The sequence below is a fragment of the Panulirus ornatus genome, chromosome 2 (genome assembly GCF_036320965.1).
Source record: "Panulirus ornatus isolate Po-2019 chromosome 2, ASM3632096v1, whole genome shotgun sequence".
Taxonomy (NCBI): Eukaryota; Metazoa; Arthropoda; class Malacostraca; order Decapoda; family Palinuridae; genus Panulirus; species Panulirus ornatus.
In genome coordinates, this window is record NC_092225.1 from 14,511,865 (window position 1) to 14,536,698 (window position 24,834).

The window sequence follows — 24,834 nt, forward strand, 5'->3', positions numbered from 1 at the left end:
GTTCTTCAAGGGTACAGCAGTGAAGTTCCACACAAAACCCAGTTGCATCCTACAATAAACCATTAGATGTATGTAACATATTTGATTTTGTGCTGTGTAAGAACTTCATTGTTATTCTTAAGGTAGGAATAAGTCTTTTTAATCTAAGCAGATTAAAAATTCCCAGTATTCGGTTGACATTGCGTCTAAGACAAAAAGTGACAAAGGACAGTAAAATACATTAAGGATACCTTTCTGCTCATTTCAGATAACTGGAGTAGCGCTCAAATTGCAAGATATGTTTCTTTGAGACGTCCAAAAAAAACTAGGTCGCTAGTACCAAAACGAGCGTAATCATTTGTTGGTGCTGTTAACATGTATTCCTTGTTTTCTTAAAATCATAATTTGTTCTAAGATAAATTTTCCGCGTAATTTTCACCCTCTCCCGTTCTCTCTGCTTCCCTAAGTTCTAACGGGATTATTTCACGATTTTTTTTTTCTTATTTGAGGAACACTTCTTTAAACTCTCAAGTCTCCACAGTTCTGCATATTCGGGCCTTTTCATTTCTAGCTTGTTCGTGAAAGATGTGTCTTAAGGGAGGTTGTTCCTCTCAGCTAAGTAACTGACCACTGCACCTTTAATGTTTGATCTCTTAGTACCTAGGCTACACGAGGAGAGACCAGTTCTTTTCTCATGAAAAAGAGAACTTGTACTTTTAAATTCACGGACCATCTCGCGAATTGGTTCGTCTGTAGGCCCGGGTTTGTTTTTCGAGTTGTTCTGGTGAATTTTTACCGTAGATACGAAAGGTTTATTCCATTATTCATTCTTGTATGTCTAATGGTGATCAGGGACTGCAAAGAAAATTGTTTCATTTTCATTTTTTCAGCAGAATCGATAGGGAGTTTTGTACCACTTTGTATACCCCACCTTGTGGATTAAACAAATGCCACTTCGAGAAATCTGGGTGAAGGCGTAAATATTTCTTACAAAAATGCTATCCACATAACTTTTCTTTCTGAAGACTCTTCTTTTTTGTTTACTACAAATAACTTTATTTGGGCATAATTTTTCCGTGTCATTTTTTTTTCTTAATTTCTTGTAAGCAGTTATGGCCATCTTGAATTTTTCTAGTGCTGGATATAAAGGAAGTTTTCTTCGCATCTACGTAACTCGTGCATTGTATATAAGGTTTATAACCAATTCAATCCTCGCTCACTGCCTTTCGACACGAGTTTGGAGTTGACATTCATAATTTTCTTTACCCTTAACATACCATCTTCCTTTTGAAATGCAGTATATCCTCACACACAGTGATCTGCTTACCAGCAGATGTTACTGATCACACCATGAGTATCCATAGCTTTTTCTCCTGCACCTCTCGTCCTTGGAACTCCTCACCGTCAGGGTCGGATTTACCAATAAGCCCAAGACTGAAACTGAAATGGGGAGGGGTCGAAACATTTTCAGATGTGTACTTTATCAAGTACAGTTTATTGTAAAACAAGAAAAATCATATAAACCTATAAAATCACCATTTTCAAATATCAATTAAAACCAATGATTATGTTCATTAAACTTCAAAGCGGGTTAGGTGGCTTTGCAAGATCGGGTGAGGAGTGGCTGCTCTGCTTTTGCTTTCCTTGCAGCATATGTCAAATGGAGGGAGTGAATGAAGTAGTATGGAGGGGGAAAATGATGAATTGTGGAGGGGAAGAGAGGGAGTAGAGCGTGATTCGATTGCGTCTGACTGTTAAGGTTCAGCTTGCTAGCCTCTCTAGTGGCAGATGGCACTTAGATTCACTTCAGCTCCCAGGATTTTAAATTTGATTAAGTAAAATACAATTGTGGATAATGTCAGACTTTTTACAAAAGGATTTCTATCACTTGCAACCCACAGACGTATGTTTGTTGAAGCCTTTTACCTCAAAGCCAAATTCCAGAAACGTAATCCTCATGTTTATCTTATCAGGTTTTACCACAACAAGTACTTACCTTACTTTCTGGATAAGCACGCAAACTGATAAGTGTAATCTACTGGAAATAGGTTGCAAATAAACCTTAAAGTGAAAGAATATAGATAACTATATCCATGGTTAAGTAACGCATTGTGGTCAGTCAAATCTATCTTGGCAATAATTCACACCAACAATATGAAGCATTCCTACCAAATCGGACCCTGGGCCGCGAGGTTAAAGGGCTCGAGCACCTCGAGCACCTAAGTTGTACGCACTCAGTTGCAGCCGGCAGAACGCTCATAGTGCACTTCTCCCACACACGATATTTAATGAGCTCTATTTCCCTGGAACAGCACCTCAGAATTTCATTATTCCTTGAAGTAGGTAGCCATTATGGATACTTTTTTTTTGTTTGCCGATATTAGGATAACCCAATAATGAGGAGTTTGACATTCTCACACATCACTCCTTAACTTATTGAATTGTTCTGATACAGAAAACTTAACATAACTGAACAGCAACATCTGATGGGATAAAAGGCATTAGTATTTCTGATAAAAGGATTAGCAGAGAGAGAGAGAGAGAGAGAGAGAGAGAGAGAGAGAGAGAGAGAGAGAGAGAGAGAGAGAGAGAGAGAGAGAGAGAGAGAGAGAGTTGTGTACTCAAATGATCATTCATCGAATTCATCTTTGATTTTCGGGTTATTGATACATGATGTCTTATACAGGCTACCCCTCGTTGAAAGGAATTACATTCATTATCACCAACTATTTATGAGGTGTTTCACGGTGATCACAAATACACATAATCGGAATCTACGAGGCACAGATAATCTTCATTTAAGTTTTGAGTTTCAGTGAATGTTGAAGTTAGATCTCACAAGTTCGCAGGTACTAGATCATTGCTAGCTTCCTTATTTTGAGTGTTAACCAAAATCTTGGTGAGCGAGACACGAAGGCTCGTGCATCGTTCTGTAAGACAAGTTCCAAAATAGCGGGTGTTGTGGAAATGCGCAGTGAGATGTGCGCACGTCATGGCCACTCCTATCATTGCGGCCATATTGTGGTGAAAACGGACGTTGGCCCGATCAACTGGTGAGTGTGAAATGTTTATTGACTCTCACGATTATTTATCGAGTGTTTCACGAATTTGTGGAGTTGTTTGAAACTATGAAGGTCTGATATGTTGAAGCGTACACAAAATTGAGACGGAAATACGTAGATATAAAGTTTAAAGAGATAAAAGATTCCACGATGGCATTGATACCAGAAATTATGTGTCAAATTGCGCGCCAGGTTCAAGTTCGTAGAACTACCTTTAGTGATGCAAATTGAGAAGAAGCTTTACTTGTCGTATGTTGAGGTTGGTAGTGAAGATGGTGCAATGGAGGAGGTGCTAGAGGCCAGAGATATGGTGGTGTTGGCAGCGGGTGTCCGCCCCATCTCCGTGTGCCGGGACACCACTCACCCACCTGTAACCATCACACAAAAACACGTATCTTCTTTCTTCCCCTCTTCATGCTATTACTGGCACTGATAGCGTATCGCAACCCGCACATATATAGCTTATCTCTCTGATTGGCGGTCAATTGTCTTCCCGGGAGATCATGAGTTGGAGAGGCGATAACAGGGTCTTGGGGTATGAGGGCCGCGAGGCTCATTTGTTCCAGCACCTGACGGGTCTGGCCCTGGCCCTGGCCTCTCTTGGCCACGGGCAGCCCTCAGGGATATAGTCTTTTCTTTGGAAGAAATAGTAAGCCTTACGATAGTCAATAGAGGCAATACAGACGGGCTTGATTATATGGGATGTAATTGATTTGGGGTTCATGAAATCATTTATGGAGAAGTTTAGGAAAATGTAGTCTGGCGTACAATAGTCCAAAGGGTTCCATCATGGGAGAGCTTAGGATTTGAATATGGCTAGATATTTAGGAAAATATAATGTGGAGAGCTTATTGTTTTTTTAAGATTTAAGTTTCCGGATTTCGTTGTAAGTGGGTATATTGCCAGCAAGTTAGACGTATGAAATGACACTGATGGGTCAGACATAAATGCCAACAACATATTATTGCACGGATTACTAGATTCATTCAAATTATTATCCACCTGTAGGGTTAAGTCCCTTGAGATTACTTTTATTGTTTTAATTAAACATAACCTCAGGACTAAGTGATAGATTAAAGTTCTCCATTGACCCTGCTGGATTTTGAATAGTAATAAAGATCTTTTCATTCAACAAGTGATATTTGCATGAATTAATATATGCAATTCTCTTCCTGGTAATGTTCAAACTTATTCCTTGAAACCTTTGTCTTTGGACATTTTTAATTGTGGAATGTAATATACTTTCATGTTAATGGTACTTTTTATTCTGGAGGATGAATTAAGGCTTGTGGATTGTTACTGGTATTTGTTTTACAACAGTAAGATGAAAGTAGGAAGGTTTATGAAGATAAGGGAACTTTTGGGGTTGATTAGATTAAAAGTAGATTAGATGCTTTTGAAGGGTTTATCTTATTTCACTTAGCAATAGAGACTTTTCTTAATTTATGTTAGTCGAAATATACCAGAAAACATGATTGTTGTGACACCAGGCACTTAATGTAAACATTACAGGTGTTCCATGGCAGCAGGTGGTGCCTCCATCTATCCTCCCCACAAACAATACTTCTACACATTCCCCAGCAGTTCCTCTCATTTAAGGTAGTTTATTTGTCCTATAAACTTCATCCGCAAGGGGAAGTTAGGTGAAGGTGAGGATATCCTAGATTTTGCATACATGCAGCTGTTTAATCTACTACTATATTAGCACCTCATTTCCCTTTTTATAAGAATGATATTTATCGTAGAATAGAATGAATGATTCCATTTATGTTCTGTTGATTTATTCTCTACTTTAAGAAATGTTATTGTAATCCACCATTAATAAGATGGCAAGGGCAGACTTGAATAATCTTTTCTCTTAAAGATGAAATTTTCTAGTAATAAAGTGAAAATAATGGACTGTAGGCTGTTAGGATTATACTGTATGACCCACTGGCATCAATATGTTATCAAAATAACAACTGCCAGTCGTGTTTGAGTGCATTTGCTAATAAACTGTAGAAGAAGGCAGGTATGTAGTTCCACTGCTCATGGAAAAAATTAAGATTTGAAGGTGTCTCTGGAGGTGTGAAATGAGCTTGATTGTTGTTTGTACTCCACTTTTGCTTGTTTAACTTTCCATTGTTGAAGTTAGATTTATACTTCTTAAACATCAGTTACATGCTTGAATGTGTTTGAGATTATTCAAGCAGTGCAAAAGTCTGTCAAAAATGATTAGATAAACTAGAGGTCACAACCAGTTGAGAATATGTAATATACTGCTGTGTCTATGGGTTTTGTGAGTAATTTTTTGTTCTTGTTTAAATCAGTAACTGTACTTTGCATGTATATTTTCCTTGGGGCTCTTTGTTTATGGATTTATCAATTTTTCTAATTAAAATGAAAATGATAAAGATTTCTGTAAGTGTATATTGTGACTTGTGAAAACAAAAGAGTTTGATTTGCAATTAAAAGTTTGAGTCCAGGAGCCTGCAGGGTAGGTTTCTTACTTGAACCTATAATGAAGTGCAAGAATAGTGATGGGTTAGAAATCATAGTGACTGACCATACCCTACACCTAACTAGAAAACACTGTTCCATGTCCCTAACCTAACTTTGTTTATTTAGCCCAGAGATGAAAAATTATATGAAAATGAAGTTGAAGCCAAGACACTAGCTAGCCGTCTAGCTTCATATTATTGAGATTGCTGAAAGTGTGCTCAAGTTGCTTGGGGTCATGGAAGTGATGACTTCCAGCATAAATTTATAAGATGTCTAAGAAACAAAAAAGTAAATGCTTCCTAAGGTGTTTATGAGAAAATATAATGATAGAAACGATAATAGATTTATAGTCAAAGTTTTTCTGAAACAAGTTTCGACGTTTACAGTCACAGACACAAGGAAGAGCTTTCTGATGACTTTTGCAGAGAGTATAAAGAAAAATTTATCTTTTATCACAATAGAACATATGTTTATTTTATGATTGGAACAATTTTTCATTTATCTAGAAAGTAAATGATTACTCATAAGTCCAATGAAAAAGTAAAAAGAGCAGGAACAGTGAGTGCAGATGCATTATTCCAAGTTGATGTAAGTGGTACCAGAACATCAGCAGTGTCAGTCTCATGCTTTATTGCTTTTGTATTATTCAGTGCATCTGATGAAAGCGCTGTATATTCTTAGGGTAGAATCATTTGTAAAAGTGAATGTTTACAATCTTCTGTTGGCAAATTATTTATTTATTGTTATGAATGAATTGCCAAAACAATTTTTTAATGGTTTTGGCAAGAGAAGCTTTAGAACACTAAAGTGTGTTGGTTCACTTATATGATTTTCACATTTTCCCTTGCTAGATTAGGTCAGGTGAAGTGATGTAATTTTTATTGTTGTCAGAATAAGCTAGTTCGATGGTATGCACTTGTTTAGATTTGTATGAATATATCATTATGTAGATACTGTAATATATTTGATGTTACATCAAATGCATCTTCCTAGTGAAGTTATCAAAAATGCCTCCTTGTGGAAAATATTACAAAGGTGTCATGTGTGGATATTTAACTTTTATGTTACCTAGATGCCTGCTAGTAACACTATTTACAGAAATGTGTAAAGTATATATTTCATTTATGTTTCATGTTGACAGTGTTTCACTGGTAAGTAATGGAAAAACACTATGATGGTAGTAGGTGCAACATGTTTTGTGTTATATCCAGACTGCCTTTGTGCCAGTTTTGCCCCATAATTACTCTAAGGAAAGGGGAGAATCTTTGAAGAATAGGAATGTTGATTATTTACTTCTTGTATCACTTGATTTTGTTGACGTATATTCGAAGAGAATTCAACTTCAAAGAGAAGTTGAATGACAAGCTTTGAGATATCGGTGAAACTTCAAGTGAGTCACTTGCTAAGTGGATGAATAGTGGGGTATGTCAATATAAGAATAGGTTTTGGAAAGAAAGGAACATCATTATGGAATGGATCTTTAAGGAAGAAGTTAGAGGATAGGGAAATTCTTGAATGAAATAGGGAAAAGAGTTTATGCATATGAAAAAGCAAAACAGGTGAGGGTGACAGAAGATCTAATGAAAATATGAGAATAGACTTTCTTGGAAGTTGAAAAGGGAAGTCTGCAAAGATGATTTTCTATGTTAATCTTGGAGACTGCATCTGACAAGAATATTATGTGTAAGACCAGGAGATGATACTTTGAAGAGCTGATTTGTGATGATTATCTAGGCAGGATTGATGTCAGGGGAATGCAGAGTTGATTTATGGGAAACAGAGACAGTGTATAGGTGGAGGTGAGGGGAGTGGTTGCTATTTGAATGGGTTATGAGGGTATGTATAGCAATATTGAAAAGTGCACATGGTGATTGGACAGAGGGATGGAATGTTCCATTTATCAAAGGTAGAGGGAGTAAGTACTGGGAAAGAGATGTATTTTTAGCATGTTTGGCAAGATACATTGTTTTGTGTTTTCTTTGAAGGGGAAAAGAGGGTGAATTTTGGAAGTGGAGTGAGAATGTAGACCAGATCTTTGTTTTTCTCCAGATACTTAAGAGGTTTCTAAAAGAAAAAGAAAAAGATTTCTGTAGAATGGTGTGGACTGAAAATAAAATGAATCACTGTAAGAAAGCAATTTAGGAAGTTCTGATTGAGATTTGCATGGACAATAAAGATTGATGTTTGGAACTTTTATGATGAAAGGAAATGTTTTCTGCATGTGTAATTAGCTGTGTGTGTACGGGTAGGGGTGGTTTTTAGTTTATTTGAATATCTTTGAATCTTAGTTGTATTGCCCTTTTTTAATGTTTTGTCACTTCATTTACCTCTTTCAGTTAATGTTATTATTGTCCTCTGTGTTTCTTGGAAGTATTTTCTTTTCCTTTTTATGATTCTTATTTATATTAGTTTTTGTAATGTTGTTTAGTTGAGGGGTTTCTCCCAGTTACAAAGAATTGGTCATCAATAGATACATCATGTTCAGGGAAACAATTTTTAGGTGTGTCTTCCTTTAACCACTTGTTGTCTTAAGTGGGTAAGACAAAAAGTACTTTTATTACCTTGTAGCTCAGATTCTTTCATATACAGTTTTCATTGCACAGTTTTTGAAAGGCTTTAACATTTCTGTATATTAGCAGAAGATGTTTTAATTAAAGTCAGACAGATAGTGCATGGTGAATATGTTTTGTCAAATTTAACATTACTCGAAACAAATTTGACGTTCATTGTTTGTTGAGAATAATCCTATTAAAATTAAACCTTATAAATAAGGTTTTGACCATGTTAGGTTGCTCTTGAAAGTTGATTCTTCTACTTCGTTTCTGTCAAAATTCAAGATGGTATTTTTCATGTTCATGTTTGGTTCCATTGTCCTTCTACTTTTTTTTTTTTTATTCATAATAGCCACATGTCCATGTCTCCTTGTAGCAGTCACAGTTGCAACTATAGTAGTTTATGCCTCATAAATTTGGGATCATCTGCATGTGTATGTATTTGGGTATGATTGACCCCACTGGGAAATCATTACCAGTCAGAAATAACAGCAGCCCCTAAAACTGGAGCTGTGGAGGTCAAGAGTAGTTACTTTTTCTTTCATGAAAAGCCTCTTTGTTAGTTATTCATTCTTTGTTTGACAGTTTTCTGTCAAATACATGAGCTACCCTTGAACTTTAGCCTTTTGAAAAAAAAAAATCCTCGGTTGCTTTGTTGCACTTCAAAAAACACACTTTCACCTACAATCTTCATATGGCTAAAGTAAACACTTTCATACAAATCCTAAACTTGATTTGTCTTGCACTCAGGAATATAGGAAGGTTTACTTCCCAAGTTATCATCGATTTGTTTCCAATATGGAAAATGTGTAACATCTGGGAGGAAGTTAAAGATGATTATAGATTATTTCCATCTGATTGCACTCTTATTGGGATTGTGGCTTTTAAAGTAGGGCATTTTTCCCAGATGCTTCTCTTGAAGATAGGAACAGTTTTTTTTTTTTTTTTTTGGTACTGATCCCTCGAACAGTAATTGTTAATATCATATCCAGATAACTCTTTGAAAGGCTAAAATCTAGTATGTTTTTTCTACTCATGTTGACCAGCATTACAGGCATTGTTTAAAGTTGAAAATAATTTGCTGTTGGTCACTTTTATCAAACTTTTTTGAAAGTTCAACAGTATTATTAAGATTCTCATTTTTAGCTAGAACTAGATTTGACATGTCCTCATTGTGGGCACTGTTTAAGCAAATTTAGTTAAATGCATGCCAGGAGCTACTGGAAAGGGATTTCCCCCACTTAGATAACATTGTTAAAATCAACCATTTTGATTGAATCTTGTTCATTAAAGATATCTGCTAACTGATAAAACAGTCTTTCAACTACCTATGGTGTCTGTGCTGGGGAGGTAATAAACTAATCCAAACAATCCATAGTCCAGAAGTATCCAAAATGATTTTTGAGATATTGAAAGAGGCTTGGGAATTTTTTCAACATTTGATTTCCATTTCCGTAACAAAGTAGGAAGTTGGTGCACAGGAAGAACGTAGCTATCAGGTGTATTTTTTATATTTTTAAACTTTATTGCTAGGTGATAGCTACAAGCTTAAATCTAGTTCATCCTGTTTATCTGTTACAGGTTTAAGAGTTGATGTGCTTTATCATTTCATTCGCTTTGAAGTTGAAATTCTTCATCCTAATTTTGAATTTGTTTTGTTACATTAATGATACCTCATGAAAACTCAGCTTTATCACTTAGTAGTGAAACATGGCAGTTATATCAGCCTCCCCCCCCTTTTTTTTTACAATGATGGCCAGATTTGAGTGTATGTTTGTAAATGACAACTATATATAAATAGGCCACCTTTTTTGATTCCTCAGATCCAAGTCAAAATTTCGTACTTAATGTAGTATCATACTGAAAATCTACCTGGTTAATCAAATGGAATATTCATAGTAGCAGCTGCCTCACCTGTAGTAAAGAATCGGATATGACTGATGTTTCCATGGTGGTTTTGTCTTTGAAATTGCTAGCATTTCTTCCCAGAAAAGTTCTTTGTGTAGGTTATCGGTACATCTATAGTTTTGCTGATTGTATTGCTGAATGATTAGTTTTATTTCAGATGCCTTTACCATGTTAGGCTCTATCCTAATGCACAATTAAAGTACTTGTAATAACACATGTTGAGAAATGTATAATTCTTTCTTAATGCTTTACACTATCATTCTTGATACTTAAGAAAATTATGGTAATCTTTGCTGTTGCCCAGAGCAATTCTCTCACTAGTGTAGATCCATTAATACAGAAGTTTTCCTTAGAAATGTTTAAGATGCACTTTACTTTTAGTAATTTTACAGAAGGCTTACCAGTATTTTTCTCTAGTGTATATCCATTATTGCTGAACTTGTTATACAAGGTTTTTAAGATGCACATTAGTAACTAGTGAGGCTTGTCAGTTATGACATTGTGAAGCTGAGTAATAGTGGTAACACTGCTATGCTATTGATTTTTGTTCAACCCGAAACAGTTACCCCTCTGAGTATTTATAGTTCTAGGTTTTAACCTTTCCTGTTGGAAATCATGAAGGATTATTTTGTTTCTGTTTTACTAGAAATTAGTGTTAATCTGTAGTTTATATGTATTCCATGATAGATTTTGATATAATTTACATAATAGATAATGCTTCATATTGGTTCCCAAGCAGCAGGGCCACCAGGAAGCCACATAAAAGTTGTTAGATCTTATGGCTTCCAGTTGGAATAGTGCAGGAGGTAGTCTGTTTGACGAGTTTGTCCAGTGCATGAGGTATAGATGCTTTTAGGAACGTGGTAGTGTTCAATCATGATTAAGTTGTAATTAGAAAAGCTCCATGGGTTTTGAAGACGATCCTGTGCACAGAAAGAAAGTTTTGAGTGATAAGACATTGACCTGACTATAGTGTACATTCTCTGGGGTATATTTACATTGTTTTTTTTTTTTTTTTTAAATTTTGCCTTAAAGTCTTTGATTCAAAGTACTGGCGTTTGTTAGTTGCTTCAGTTACTGAGTTCTGTAAGAGGAATTCATGAAATTTATAGCAGTACGTTTGACTCCATTTCCCTGGTACGTGCCCTAGTGAATTGGTGTAGATACAGTTCGTGGTTACCTTGACAGCTTCTGGAAAAAGAGTGGAAAAAGCACACACACCAGAGGAACACTCTATTGATGTATTGACTTATATATCTTGGTTTTATTATTGTTTCAAGCTGGCGTCATCACAATGGATTCTATACAAGCAGCCGTGAAGGAGCATATTCAGGGGAAGCTCCGTGAGATTGGCAGCACACTAGATGAAGAACGGCGAGAATTCAGTGTATGTTCGTTGTACCCCAAGTAGTAGTCATTGGTTACTAATACCTTATGTACAGTATTCAAATGTCTGATGTATCCATTGAAGTTGTCATCTGTCCTTGCTCTGTTTAGATGTTATTCAGTGTAGTCCTCCCCATAATTTTGATAGTTTGTCTAGTTGTACAGAATACTGTTATTGGTTAGTAGCTGAATCTGGTAAATTCTCTCCTGCTCAGTGTACTGTACATGGTGTTCCTGTCCAGACTGTCCTGTTTGAATCACTCCTTTTAGTGTTGGTATTTAGAAATGTGATGCATATGTAAGACCACTGGTTATTGTACCCAGGATGTCTTTATTTACCCTTTGTGCTCTTTGCTGTCAAGTTGATGTATTGTTGACCCAGCTTCAGTGGTTTTTGAGAAAACGTTGTTGTGTACTTTTGTAGTATTAAGAAGTTGTGTCTAACATCACTGGTTACTATGCAGGTAAAATTTTTTTGTGTAGTTTAAGCATCCCCGCTCATCAGATTGTAATCATATCTGGAACATTTCTTATTTATACTTGTGAAAATAGTTTTATTGGCAACATGTTGAAGAATTGGAGTACTTCACATGAGTTATGTACCATTTTGAATATATAGTGTCACTTCAGTTGGGTAGATGTCATACTTCTTTATTTCATGTTCCCAGTAGTTTATGGCTGTGTAGTGTTGCTGTATTTTGTGTGTTCTCCATTCACCATTTCTAGACTTAGAAGTTTGTTACTGAATCGAATTGGGCATTATTCAAACTTTGTGGATTACTTATTTCAGAGATTCACGGGTGGAGTTGAAAGATGGAGTAGAAAGTTGACTTGTGCATCCATAAGTAAATTTGTAACTTGGTTGAAATATTTAGTTTCTGGTGAGAGCACTTGGTGCTATGTTGATTCAGTTTGAAGTGAGAGGTGAGTTGAGTATCTTTACTATGTGTCTTGAGCTCCTGACTTGAGTTTTTCAAGTTTAGTAAATCATGTAGGAACATAATTGTGCATTGTGAAATAATGTACTCATTTTCACCCTTTAGGTTGTAATCCCATATGATGTATGGGTTATCACTTGGTACTTCCCACATACTTATGCTTTACATTCTTTACTTTTTTGCCCATATTTGATGGTACCAATGGTTCCTTTTGTAAGGAGAGGCATGTACAATATCATGTCTCACCCACAAACTCCAATTAGTCCCTGGGAAAATCCTCATGGCATAATTGTCTGGAGATCACCAGGTTGGGAGATTGTCACATGTTACCCCAATGGGTCATGCCCTGCTATTCGGCTGTGTTAAAACACAAGATTTTGTGGGATTCGGAGAACATTGGCTGCCAGTTGTTGTGTTTGTACACATCAGAAGACCATGAAGTGAGATTTAGAATATAATGATAGAGGATGACTTGTTCTCTAAGGACAGAGGAGCAGAATCAAAGCAAAGGATGACTTAATGGGTTACTAAATATGTGCTTGTCTTAGAAATGGTGGTATTGTGCTAAGATTTGAATGCCAAGTGTCATGTCAAGGTTTGAATTTGAATGGCTTGGCTGTTCAGATGACTCATAATACTTTTGATATATATTTATTTATTTTCATCCATCTGTGGGACATGCCTTTTTTACCATGAGTTATTCTGAATAGATTAATGTTAAAGATTGGAGATACATGTCAGTATATATGTATTTATTTATTTATTTATACTTGATTGCCATTTCCCGCATCAGCGAGGTAGCTCCAGGAAACAAAGAATGGCCCATCCACTTGTATACAGATATATGTACATAAGTGCCTATACATGCATATATACATACATATACATATCAATATATGCACATATACATGCATACATAGACATATACATATATACACATGTATGTATTCATACTTGCTTACCCTCATACATTCCCAGGACCACCTCTTTCCACAGGAAACAGCATCACCACCCCCTGCATTAGCAAGGTAGTGTCAGGAAACATGAGAAAAGGCCACATCCACTAACACTCTCAAGCTGTCATGTGTAATGCATCGAAATCACAGCCCCCTATCCAGGCCCCACAGACTCTTCTATGGTTTACTCGTGATGTTTCACTTGCCCTAGTTCAGTCCCATTGACAGTATGTCAACCCAGGATACCACATCGTTCCAATTCACTGTGTGCTGGCACACATTTCTCCTTGTGCATGATCAGGCCCCGATTGCTCAAAATATTTTTCACTTCATCCTACCACCACCAATTTGGTCTCCTGTTTCTCCTTGTTCCCTCCACCTCTGACACATATATCCTTTAAGTCAACCTTTCGTTACTCAATCTCTCTACATGTCCAAACCATTTCAACGCACCCTCTTCTGCTCTCTCAGCCACACTTTTTATTCTCACACATCTCTCTTAATGTTTCATTACTTACTTGATCAGACCACCTCACACCACACATTGTCCTCAAACATTTCATCTCCAACACATCCACCCTCCTCCGCGCAAAGCTGTATATAGCCCATGCCTCATGACCATATAACATTGTTGGAACCACTATTCCTTCAGACATACCCATTTTTGCTCTCCACTCTGTGACTTGCTTCTGCTTCCTTGGCTCCATCCGCTGCTAAATCTACTCCCAGATATCTAAAATACTTCACTTCCTCCAGTTTTTCTCCATTCAAACTTACCTCCCAATTAACTCATCCCTCACCCCTACTGAACCTAATAACCTTGCTCTTATTCACATTTACTCTCAGCTTTTTGATTTCACATACTTTACCAAACTCAGTAACCAACTTCTGCAGCTCCTAAGCCGAATCAGTCACCATTTCCTGCATTAGTGAGGTAGTGTTAAGAACAAAGGAATGGGCCTTAGAAGGAATATCCTCACCTGTCCTCATCTTTTCCTTCTATTAGAAAATTAAAACCTGGGGGAAGCATTTCCAGCTCCTTGCTCCCTTCCCTTTTAGTCGCCTTTTATGACACGCAGGGAATACGTGGGAAGTATTCTTTCTCCCCATTCCCTGGGATGATAGCTAGAGGCTGTGTGAATGAGTGTAGTCTTTTTTATCTGTTCCCGGGGCTGCCTCATTGGAGGGGCGATGCTATTTTAAGTGTGGCAGGGTGGCGATGGGAATGGATGAAGGCAGCAAGTATCGATATGTACATGTGTATGTATGTATATGTCTGTGTATGTATATGTATATATACGTTGAAATGTATGTGTATGTATATGTGCATGTGTGGGCGTTTATGTACATAGATGTGTGTGTGGGTGGGTTGGGCCATTCCTCGTCTGTTTCCTTGCGCTACCTCACTAACGCAGGAGACGGCGGTTAAGCATAATAGATATATATATTCTTTTTCTTTCATACTATTCGCCATTTCCCGCATTAGCGAGTTAGCATTAAGACAGAGGACTGGGCCTTTGAGGGAATATCCTCACCTGGCCCCCTTCTCTGTTCCTTCTATTTGAAAAAAAAGGATGAGAGGGGAGGATTTCCAGCCCCCGCTCCCTCCCCTTTTAGTCGCCTTCTACGACATGACTAAAAGGGGAGGGAGCAGGGGGCTGGAAATCCTCCTCTTTTTTTTTTTTTTTTTTTTTTTTTTTTTTTTTTTTTAATTTTCCAAAAGAAGGAACAGAGAAGGGGGCCAGGTGAGGATATTCCCTCAGAGGCCCAGTCCTCTGTTCTTAACGCTACCTTGCTAATGCAGGAAATGGCGAATAGTTTAAAAAAAGAAAGAAATATATACATGTATATATATTATGCAAAAGATGCTTGTGGCATGAGAAGAGTGGGAGGTGGGTTGATTAGAAAGGGTAGTGAGTGGTGGGATGAAGAAGTAAGATTATTAGTGAAAGAGAAGAGAGAGGCATTTGGACGATTTTTGCAGGGAAAAAATGCAATTGAGTGGGAGATGTATAAAAGAAAGAGGCAGGAGGTCAAGAGAAAGGTGCAAGAGGTGAAAAAGAGGGCAAACGAGAGTTGAGGTGAGAGAGTATCATTAAATTTTAGGGAGAATAAAAAGATGTTCTGGAAGGAGGTAAATAAAGTGCGTAAGACAAGGGAGCGAATGGGAACTTCAGTGAAGGGCGCAAATGGGGAGGTGATAACAAGTAGTGGTGATGTGAGAAGGAGATGGAGTGAGTATTTTGAAGGTTTGTTGAATGTGTTTGATGATAGAGTGGCAGATATAGGGTGTTTTGGTCGAGGTGGTGTGCAAAGTGAGAGGGTTAGGGAAAATGATTTGGTAAACAGAGAAGAGGTAGTGAAAGCTTTGCGGAAAATGAAAGCCGGCAAGGCAGCAGGTTTGGATGGTATTGCAGTGGAATTTATTAAAAAAGGGGGTGACTGTATTATTGACTGGTTGGTAAGGTTATTTAATGTATGTATGACTCATGGTGAGGTGCCTGAGGATTGGCGGAATGCGTGCATAGTGCCATTGTACAAAGGCAAAGGGGATAAGAGTGAGTGCTCAAATTACAGAGGTATAAGTTTGTTGAGTATTCCTGGTAAATTATATGGGAGGGTATTGATTGAGAGGGTGAAGGCATGTACAGAGCATCAGATTGGGGAAGAGCAGTGTGGTTTCAGAAGTGGTAGAGAATGTGTGGATCAGGTGTTTGCTTTGAAGAATGTATGTGAGAAATACTTAGAAAAGCAAATGGATTTGTATGTAGCATTTATGGATCTGGAGAAGGCATAAGATAGAGTTGATAGAGATGCTCTGTGGAAGGTATTAAGAATATATGGTGTGGGAGGCAAGTTGTTAGAAGCAGTGAAAAGTTTTTATCGAGGATGTAAGGCATGTGTACGTGTAGGAAGAGAGGAAAGTGATTGGTTCTCAGTGAATGTAGGTTTGCGGCAGGGGTGTGTGATGTCTCCATGGTTGTTTAATTTGTTTATAGATGGGGTTGTTAGGGAGGTGAATGCAAGAGTTTTGGAAAGAGGGGCAAGTATGAAGTCTGTTGTGGATGAGAGAGCTTGGGAAGTGAGTCAGTTGTTGTTCGCTGATGATACAGCGCTGGTGGCTGATTCATGTGAGAAACTGCAGAAGCTGGTGACTGAGTTTGGTAAAGTGTGTGAAAGAAGAAAGTTAAGAGTAAATGTGAATAAGAGCAAGGTTATTAGGTACAGTAGGGTTGAGGGTCAAGTCAATTGGGAGGTAAGTTTGAATGGAGAAAAACTGGAGGAAGTAAAGTGTGTTAGATATCTGGGAGTGGATCTGGCAGCGGATGGAACCATGGAAGCGGAAGTGGATCATAGGGTGGGGGAGGGGGCGAAAATTCTGGGAGCCTTGAAGAATGTGTGGAAGTCGAGAACATTATCTCGTAAAGCAAAAATGGGTATGTTTGAAGGAATAGTGGTTCCAACAATGTTGTATGGTTGCGAGGCGTGGGCTATGGATAGAGTTGTGCGCAGGAGGATGGATGTGCTGGAAATGAGATGTTTGAGGACAATGTGTGGTGTGAGGTGGTTTGATAGAGTAAGTAATGTAAGGGTAAGAGAGATGTGTGGAAATAAAAAGAGCGTGGTTGAGAGAGCAGAAGAGGGTGTTTTGAAATGGTTTGGGCACATGGAGAGAATGAGTGAGGAAAGATTGACCAAGAGGATATATGTGTTGGAGGTGGAGGGAACGAGGAGAAGTGGGAGACCAAATTGGAGGTGGAAAGATGGAGTGAAAAAGATTTTGTGTGATTGGGGCCTGAACATGCAGGAGGGTGAAAGGAGGGCAAGGAATAGAGTGAATTGGAGCGATGTGGTATACCGGGGTTGACGTGCTGTCAGTGAATTGAATCAGGGCATGTGAAGCATCTGGGGTAAACCATGGAAAGCTGTGTAGGTATGTATATTTGCATGTGTGGACGTATGTATATACATGTGTATGGGGGTGGGTTGGGCCATTTCTTTCATCTGTTTCCTTGCGCTACCATGCAAATGCGGGAGAGAGCGACAAAGCAAAAAAAAAAAAAAAGAGAGAAATATATATATATATTGCAAGAAGTATTATATCAGACCTCTGCTTCAGGTTATATTATTTGCTATCATGTTGATTTTTTTAATCATACTAGTAGGATTATTAATTTTATTGTTCCTGTGCTCATGTTTGAAGTTGAAACCAAATTTTGTTGTATTTTATGTGGCCATATGACTATTTTGGACATCTTGCCTTTCAAAACACTCCCCTGTCAGAAATGATGGATTTGTCCCAGACTGAATGTGATTAGTCCTTGGTCTTTTGCTTGAATTTGAAAATGGTGTTACATAAGATATATGTCCAAGTTATGTTGCAAACCTTGATATTATCTTTAGCTTGCTAAAACTAGCTTGGTTTTGAGTGAATTCATTAAGATTCCTCATTTTGTTAAGTTCTCATATTTAGAATTGGCACCAGAAAATTCATCCAATTTTTATTTTTGTACATTTCTGATTACAGTCTTCTAAATCATGTTAAACATTATTAGACTATTAATGATTTTGGTTTGAGGGTGGGGTCTGTATACATACCTCAAACTTCAGTATGCTGAAATGTGCATTAGGATTTATGTCCATAAAATATTCTGCAGATTAATCCTTGACTTTGCAAGATGGTGTTGAAAGTTATTCATATTTGGTGAAGTGTGAAGTATAAATTCAGGTGTAATGTGACACGAATCATGAACTTTGGGGTCTAATGCAAATATTTTAAAAAGCTCCACCATAGCTATAACTGTATACTGTATAGCCAGATAACTTTTTACAGACTTTCTTTTTGGTAAGAAACAATCATTTGATCCTTGCTTAGGTGATGTCAGTTCAGTATTTCAGCAATACATGCATGTAAACTTTATTTTTAAAGGGGAATTATTGCTATTGCTGGCACATGGAAATTAATAACAATGCGAGACCACAAATACAAATTGAGAGTGCGACTTGAAAGTAAAGATGTTACATTGTGATAGCATTCTTATTGACCACCCTGGTCATACATAGTTATAGCACAGAAATATAGACTAAAATTTTCATCGCATCTACATTTTTGTGTACTTACATATTAGTTTCAGTGCATTGTTTGGTCATTTGTTGTTGTTAGTATTTTATACCTTTGAATTTAGAGCTTATGCATTCTATTATATACAGTGGAGTTTGCTGCATGAATGTAGCTTGAAATTGCATTGTTTACATAAGGGAAAGACAATGTTAGATCCTGTAAAATCACAACACCTTTTGATTAAGTAAGGATGAGAATTCTAGAAACCAGAAATCCAGAAAAATTTGGATTTAAATTTTTTTGTAATTACTCCTGTTTAATTTGCAAATATTGTGACATTTTGCTTACTGTGCTTGCTATGAGAAGAATAGCAAGAAGTGTAGTTTAACATTGGTAGAGTAATGTAGAGTAATGTAGAACCAACTTGCAAGATGCACATTGTTAGATTTTTAATGTTTCTTCAAATATACTCGGAAATCCAGAAGAAATCCAGAAAAATATGAAATTCAGTCATGGATAGGTCCCATGCATTTCAGATTTTATTGCTGTACCGTATCAGAAGTGGCAGAATTATATTACTCTTATTCCCCAAGATTTAAAGTGTAAAGTTGTGCAGTCTTTCAAACTCAGGTAATGCGAATGAAGTATGCTTATCAGTCTATCACCTCGTTTAAGATTAGGGACTTGATATGATTGCTGATAAACCATCCTTATCGTTCTCACATCATTCTGGAAAAATTCATTACTTTTTAGGTAATGGGGGCTAGCATCTGACATATTTAAGTGCTGATACACAAGAGGTTGCTTATAAATAGGTGTTAGATTTTTGCATTTTTGCTATACATGACCTTAAAACCATATCTGAGTTAAACAGGAAGAGAATATATGTCTTCTCAACACTTTTAAAAGTTTCTATTTTAGAACTGTATAAAGTATTTCAAAGTAATAGAAACACTTGTACCAGTTATAGAAAGGAAAGTGACTGCTTCCCATCTTATGTCGACAGATCTCCCAGGTGTTTGGCCAGAAGTATATGTAGCAATTTCCATAGTTATACCTCTCCTTCGCTTTTGTATTTTGTTGCTATACTGTTGTTGCCTTTCCTGACAAAACAGTGCAGTGTTTAGGTTTCCTTTTATCCTATGATCTTCCCTATAATCTCGTTTTGTGGTAAAAAAGAACTCTACTCTTCAGGAGCCCCTTAGGGGTAAAGAACTATTCCTATGGATTAAAGATTTGTTGAAGAAAGGTATGAATTTAGAGTTTGGGGTATTAGGCATGGCATTTATATTAACAAGACAGGGTGAGATTTAACGAGAGGGTATTTGAATGTTTGGGTTCAACAGATGAGGACGAGGTCTGCTCCCAGATGTACCCCTTCACAAACAAGTTCTTAGAGCTTATCTCTTGCTAGATAATGTTTATAGCGAGGCCTTATGCTCTAGCCCCTCGTCATATAGTTTGCCATAAGGCTGTAAAATCTTGAGAGAAAATTAAGAGTTAAAGATTGTCACTTGAATGCTAACGGGATTTATTTTTTTTTTATGTATAAACGCTTCAGGGGTCATATAATGTTCGTTAGCGCTCCATAACATAACTTTGGAATCAGTTCTGGGATTGAGATGCACGTTGTGGGATTAGGATACTTGTGAATACAAATATTTGCAACCACCAGACGATGTGCCATGACCCACTCCCAAAGCCGTACCTTCAAGGTCATGGTAGCGGCAGAGATCATACGGTATTTTTCGTGTCGGATCCTTCAGTTTCTGATTCGGTGGGGGAATTACAATGATGCTTCGCCTAAGTACAACCACCGCCACACAGTGTATTGCGATGCCACCCACTGGAATGTTACGTGCCCTCACAGCTGTGTACCTTACTCGTTGCTGGAGTTCATTTTGTATAGTTATTTCCATCGCCTTACTCTGTGCTGCCCAATCATTTACATTCAACGCCTCGATGGGAGTCATATTTTAATAGATTTTAATCGATAATGAGCAATGAGTCTCAGTCTTTATACAACACAAGTAAACGCGCAGATTTTTTTCGGAACTTTGTTGCCAGACATGTCAGTTTTGTAGTTTTGATATTGGTAATTTTCAGAAATTGGTCTTATCTTGAAGTCTTCGATCTCCCCTAAAGATGTGATTACTACACGAAAGTACACTTGGGGCTTACCGATTTTCATTTTCCTCGTATTTCCGCCCCCCCCTCTCTCTCTCTCTCTCTCTACACACACACACACACACACACACACACAAAATAAACTACTGAAGTCTTTTACGTCTGTTCTTGGCGCTAACGTGGGAAAGAACGGCGAATGTATGTATGTATATATTATTTTTTATTATTTATTTATTATACTTTGTCGCTGTCTCCCGCGTTTGCGAGGTAGCGCAAGGAAACAGACGAAAGAAATGGCCCCCCCCCCATACACATGTATATATATACATACGCCCACACACGCAAATATACATACCTACACAGCTTTCCATGGTTTACCCCAGACGCTTCACATGCCTTGATTCAATCCACTGACAGCACGTCAACCCCGTGGTATGTATATATATATATATATATATATATATATATATATATATATATATATATATATATATATATATATTGACCAAGAGGATATATGTGTCGGAGGTGGAGGGAACGAGGAGAAGAGGGAGACCAAATTGGAGGTGGAAAGATGGAGTTAAAAAGATTTTGTGTGATCGGGGCCTGAACATGCAGGAGGGTGAAAGGAGGGCAAAGAATAGAGTGAATTGGAGCGATGTGGTATACCGGGGTTGACGTGCTGTCAGTGGATTGAATCAAGGCATGTGTATGGGGGTGGGTTGGGCCATTTCTTTCGTCTGTTTCCTTGCGCTACCTCGCAAACGCGGGAGACCGGCAAAAAAAAAAAAAAAAAAAATATATATATATATATATATATATATATATATATATATATATATATGTATATATATATATATATATCCCTGGGGATAGGGGAGAAAGAATGCTTTCCACGCATTCCGTTCGTGTCGTAGAAGGCGACTAAAAGGGGAGTGAGCGGGTGGCTGGAAATCTACCCCTCTCGGTTTTTTTTTTTTTTCAATCTTCCAAAAGAAGGAACAGAGAAGGGGGCCAGGTGAGGATATTTCCTCAAAGATCCAGTCCTTTGTTCTTAACGCTATCTCGCTTGTGCGGGAAATGGCGAATAGTATGATATATATATATATATATATATATATATATATATATATATATATATATATATATATATATATATATATATATATGCTCAGTCCCGACAATCTTTATTCTCAATGATCCATGTCAACTCACTCGGATAACAGTACTTATCTAATCCGTACAAAGGCGTTCCAGTGTACTTGCGTAAGTGTTAACTCCGTAATCTGATGCCCAACGCCAACCTTACCTCTAAACGAACCTTCCTGTATTGTGTAGTGTAACATTATATCTTGAGCTTTGTCGTGATTTTAGTTTACTTACTGATATTTTTGTTTTCGTCATCGATTTAGTCCTTTTACTCGCCTCTCTCCGTCTTTCTCCTGTCTTAAGTTCAGAGTGGAGTCGCATTTGAAATTTATCAGATAAAAGATATACGTGCTTTAGGAGTTTTTCCAATTAATGTTAACAGATGAACTTTTTAAGGAAGTCAAAATATGCGGCTTTTTTGCTGTAGTCATATGTTGTCATTAGAATGTGTTCGTTCTGTAAACGGTGAGCAGAAGTGAATAACCATATGCCAGCCATAATCCTTTGCCATAAGTTGTGATTGAATCATTGCCCCCCCAAAAAGAAAAAAAATTCTCTTCATATGGTGACTCTACCTCTAGCTAGGGCTGTCCGCACACCATCAACAGATTAATTATAATCAGCTCTTCCTTATCTATGCCGGCTGCAGTGGTCTGGTAAAGTGCAGTTGTACCAAAGACTCGTGAGTTCAGTACTCATCTCAATACTCTTAATAAACCTCCTTCGTTAACTGTGACCAACCTCTGTTCTCCCACATTCAGTACTTATGATCAACGCCTCAGACTTAAAACTCGCTGCCACAGTACACGTTTGTTCACCCTAACTGCATTTACTTTTTCTTCCGATCATAATATTACGCAACACCGTGTAAAGACAATGGGCGATTGGATTCATTAACAGTTTTATAGCTTTCCTATTCGCTATATCTCATCTGGGTTTGAGCTTTAGTTTTAGCGACAACTTGTGCTCATAATACTTGGATACGAGGAGATTTAGTGTCTGATGTTAACCAGTGCAAGTTAAAAGTTTTGTATTCGAGGGTGGGATGGGGCCAGCCAGCCGGGCGACCGGGCGTCGGGCTGGGTGTTCGAGGTGTCCGCTAATAACTTAACGCATCGGCTTCAAGTGTGCTCTTATCGGGACACTGAAGGCCATTTGGTGCAATAGGCAGCCTGTCTTTCTTCTCGCACACTGACTGCTCGCCTCTATCGCCTCACCACCTCCACTCTCGCGTTTCTCTACCACTTCAGCTTCTCACCAGTGAGCTTCAATTTTCTCATAAACTTTCTCTTGCTCTTTTTCCTCTTTCCATTACCCTGTTAACAGCTACTCGCCCCCCTCATCTTTTCCCTTACCATATGTCTACCTTAACGCCTCCAACATTTCCCTCCTGGAGCCTTCTCTTCCCTCTCATGCCCATACTGGCATACCCAGAAACCTCTTCCACATCACATGGGTGATCAGTTTTCTCCACCCTTAGACCAGTCTTGATTCCCCATGCCCTAGGGTTTCGACACCCCACTCCATCGAGAGTAGTATATACACACACCTTAGCCTTAGAGTTTTCTCTTCTGCTTCGTTGGCTGTGTTATCTAGAGTGCTTCCGGTGACTCTCCCAGTCTCCTCCATGGACCGACAACGGCACTGATAAAGGATTAAGGATTTCTTTTCTTTTTTTTTTTTTATTCGTCTCCAGCCGCACAGAGTGGGGTATCGTGAAAATGGCACGTCTTCCGTGTTTAGTCTGTAGTGTTGTGTTTATGTTCTTCATTTGAGTACACAAAGCGTTTCGGTGGTAGCATGGGTGAAGGGCACATGGTTAGTGCAGCTGTTCTTGGGGGTTGTTTTTGCTGGTAGCGTAGGGCAAATGACCCCCAGAAAACGGCCGTGGCTTTACTTTTTTGGTGAACCAGTTATGGAAATTTCGTTTGTAAATAGTGCACATAACATTCATATTGCATGCACTTGCATTTGACGAGTTAGCATTATTGGTAGAGCTTTTCTCGCCCTACTCGATTACACAGTGCTTAGTGTTATGGTTATGGGATTTTCCGGCGTCCTCAACGAAAATTGAACTTCCTGAGCACTTTGGTAAGAGCCGCTGGGTATGGTACCAGGCCTAGTTATTTTCACCTGCCTCGAAAGGGTCTTGCTCTAAGGGCTTAATGTAGGTGAACTTGTAGAAAGTATATGCAGATATATATCATAAATACTGCAAGGAAATTGGGCTGCAAAATGACAATGAATGTGCCGAGGGTAGTGATCTTCAAACTATTTTGGATTTACCCCGAACGACACGAAAATGTCTCCCTCTTCACGAAGATGAATGTTTAACTGAGTTTTGAATGCATCCTCAGGACACACACACACACACACACACACACACACACACACACACAAAGTTGATGGGTGATCAGACCAGAACTTTTAATAGAAAATGTTTCAAAAAGATGGATGACGTGGACGATTAACAAGTAGCCCAGAAATTTAGGCATATAACGATTGGAGGACAGACATGGTGCGAAAGAAACAACGTTAAAGGAGATGGGAAAAAAGTTTTTATACTTTTAAGGTTGGTGGATGAATGGACTCTTATGACTTGGGACTTAGTTAAGATACACAGCATACAGATATGGTTAGAATACACAGGATAACATAACTAAAATGTATGATAGAATGTTCAAGGGGTGGGGGCCCCAGGAGTGTACAACTGCTTCCCCTTACAGACAAATAGGTAATTACAGATACATGATTACATGTAAACCCTCATTACCTTTCTGCACCATGATACTCAGCTCTCTTTAAGGGCTCCCGCAGTGCCCAAAGTCCTGATTGTATATATATATATATATATATATATATATATATATATATATATATATATATATATATATATATATATATTGGAAAGATTTTGCGCGTGATCAAGTATATTCCTAAGAGTTCACGGGGAAAATGAAACACGATGAGTTCCCAAGTGCACTTTCGTGTAATAATCACATCATCTGGGGAAACAAGAGAGAGAAATATGAGTCACTTGATATAAAACGAAGAGACGTAGCTAGGAGGCCATTTGGTAAAACATGCGATTGTCCAAGACAATCTTGGACATGTCTTGGACAATCGTATGTTTACCAAATGGCCTCCTAGCTACGTCTCTTCGTTGTATATCAACTGACTGTCATATTTCTCTCTTGTCTCTCCCCTGATGATATGATTATTATACGAAAGTGC

General features: G+C 37.9%; 1 protein-coding gene across 5 annotated transcripts in view; it reads left to right on the forward strand.

The window, feature by feature from the left end:
* Positions 1 to 2,932: 2,932 nt before the first annotated feature.
* LOC139753496 (moesin/ezrin/radixin homolog 1-like) overlaps positions 2,933 to 24,834 on the forward strand; it is a 204,117-nt gene continuing 182,215 nt past the window's right edge. For 2 of the 5 annotated variants that reach the window (XM_071670177.1, XM_071670207.1), the window contains exon 1: positions 2,934 to 3,032. The gene's annotated coding sequence lies outside the window, so the exon portion shown is untranslated. Of the gene's footprint in view, positions 3,301 to 24,834 lie in introns of all 5 variants that reach the window. The other 3 variants (XM_071670132.1, XM_071670208.1, XM_071670210.1) reach the window with 3 other exon arrangements.